The 2,894-nt window shown below is 35.2% G+C and overlaps 1 protein-coding gene across 3 annotated transcripts in view; it reads left to right on the top strand.

Moving 5' to 3' along the window:
* The window catches only part of GRIK2 (glutamate ionotropic receptor kainate type subunit 2), a 358,136-nt gene that overhangs the window by 271,799 nt on the left and 83,443 nt on the right, over positions 1-2,894 (top strand). The gene's annotated exons all lie outside the window — the stretch shown is intronic.

Here is a 2,894-nt window from a genome sequence, read left to right as displayed (position 1 = left end):
TGCTTTTGTTTTCTCCATAACTTTTAATATCTGTAACTTTCAATGTCAGAATTTCTTTCTTTCCAGGCATAGTGGAACTTTTTTTGCTTGTGGTTACTAGGCATCTGCATACCAAAGAGAAAAAAGCAAAGCACTTTTTCATTCTCTAATAGCAGTAAATTAGTGTCATTACTTCTGTATCACAAATTGAAGGTCTTCTAAGCTCTCTGTGAGATGTGTATTTTATATCCTTGTTTTGTTGATAAGGAAGCTGAGGCAGTAAAAGGGATTACATCTTTTTCAAGATCATTTGGTGAAAGGAAGATAGGGAGCTAATTCTGGTGAAAGTTAGACAGGGCACTAATTCAGGAAAGCTGACTCACACACCTTAGAATTATCTGATTGACTATTCTATTTATCATTTACATTTGCCAGTTTCTTTCCTTTTCTTCTTCAGGCCAATTTTTGTACTCCAGCTCTACTTTTCTACAGTATATTTCATTTCTTCCTGCACTTTCTTTCTACAAAGATCCATGCAGCCGACCCTTTTTAGTCACTCTATTTTTCCTCCACCCCCTCACATTTTACTCTAGCCATTTTGTTGCCACCTCTCTGAGGAGAATTAGGGGAGCAGCAATTCAGCACTCTGTGTCTATCTTCCTCTTCCACGTTCTCAGGCTATTGTTAAAAGAAATAGCATTAAGCTCTACCTATAAATTACATAGTCTCAGAAACAGTCTAAGGCTGAAGTAMGAAGTTATAGGGGAATTTTCCCAGTCCTGGCAACTGGAGTACAAGTGACAGATTCTCTGACATAAACAGAAGAATAGCAGAAAGAATAAAGGTATTAATGTCACTCATTTGTCATGAGCGAGGTTGGCACTGACATGCGTAAAGCCAGTACCTTAGTGAGTTTTTCAAGCCTGGGTTTGAACACTGTAATAGACAAATGATATTTATTTGTTTAACARGTAAAGGTGCAGTACAAGCCCATGGATGCATACACACAGAGAACCTTTAGTTGAATGCCTCAAATAAAACATCATGAAGTTTGGCAGTGTGAGTTAATTATTTAGTGCAATGGTTGCAAGTCAATGATGAGAGAAGTACCACTTGTGAGCTTCTCAAATATCCAGTGACTGACAGTGACTAATAGAAAACAAGATTTTGTGTCACAGCTTTCATGTACTAATTTGAATAATGTATAAAAAATAATTGGTAGCAGATACTACAGATGCATGTTTCAGTTTGATTTACTATTATTTCACTTTATAGATAAGCTGCATTTTGATGTAACAAACACAGACTTTTTCTTGCGTGAAAACACATGTGGTGCATTTGACTAAAAAGGGAATTGAATATAAATGTAAACTTTTTTTACATCTTTTTGATCATGGTGGTTTGGACCTAACTGCTAGAAAAGCCTAGCAGAAATGTGTCGTCTCCTCTTTGCCATGATTCCCTCTTTACAAGAACACTACTAAGTTAACCACTGCTTCTTTTAATGTACAAAAAATGCAGATATAGTTGTAAATCTCTAAAGCAAGGTTTTTGGTCACTCTATATGCTTATAGGAACTAAATCTGCAATAGCAGAGCCTGTGAAAATGAGATATAGGCTTTGTCTAGAAATCTCAAAAAAATTCTGCCTCAGTTTTACTTATTTTTATAAAATATCAGGGAGGTTAGGCAATGGTAGATAGGTTACATGATGCATTAACAGACTAGAAAAAGAAGAGCAGTGCATTTGAATTCTATATAGAAGAAATTACAATAAATTTGGTACTGTTCTCTGAGGTGAACTTTCTTTTGAATTTGAAGGCAGAAAGCAGAACAAATTCACATAAAAGGCTTCGTTCCAAATAACTGTCTAGGTACAGGGACAGACAACGGTTTTATGTTGTCTTGACCCTTACCTCRTCTTAGAGTGACTACTATACTCAGTGCTGAGGCATGAAACTAAAAATAGATAGAATATGATAGGAAACCACTGCCTTTCCACTCTTATCTTTGGGCACACCCATGCCTTTTCTCCTCCCTTTCTCCTTTGCCTGTTCCTCATTTCTTAAACCCTTTTCCCTGTCAGTAAAGACTGAAAAAGATGAGCACAATGATTAGTGARCTTTTCACATCTACAAAGATTTGTACTACATTACCCAATATATCCAGATATAAAGCACTCTTAATTAGCTGCTGGATAACATTTGCTTGTACTCCAAAACCACAGGATTCATATTTATCATTTACATCTGTCTCAGGCTACAGCTCATAGAAATGTGTGAAACATGTACAAATGACTTTTGATGACCTCTCAATGGAAAAAAAAAACAAAAAAAAAAACCCAAACAAAAAACCCCACCAAAAAAACCCCCGTAACTTTTCAGTGAAAACAAGAGTGTACATTCACAATAAATAAAATATTGAAGCAAATAATTAAGATATGAATTGGGTCCCCATCATTAAGATATGAATTGGGTCCCCACCAGTTATTTTTAAAAGCAAGTCAAAGAGAGACATCAAAAATAAATTAAAAGTTGGCATTAGGAAAATTCTGGTTTGTCTTTGAATCAATCAATATTTTCCATTGTTCAGTATCTGTTTCTGCCTTACCCTAAATCTTCAGAAGGGAAACATTTTATGCTGATCTCCCCACTGAACTCTCAGGCTACCCTGTGGTCCCACCTGACTATCCTGTCCCATAGCAATTTCAGAGTATGGATATTATATAGAGCTAAAATAAACATGCAAACAAGAAGATGTCATTTGCACTATTTTTCAAAATTGCATTTAAGAATTTGCATTAATTAGTCCATATACATTAATGATCAATACTGCAGGTACATGGTGGAGTTGGTCTGAATAAAACTTATCTTTCTCAGTGAATAAGGTATAATAAAATACAGTAAAATCTAATTT

Source organism: Malurus melanocephalus, unplaced genomic scaffold (assembly GCF_030028575.1).
Source record: "Malurus melanocephalus ecotype Western Australia unplaced genomic scaffold, MMel_1.1 scaffold_35, whole genome shotgun sequence".
Lineage (NCBI taxonomy): Eukaryota > Metazoa > Chordata > Aves > Passeriformes > Maluridae > Malurus > Malurus melanocephalus.
This window is presented reverse-complemented; position numbering and strand designations above follow the sequence as displayed.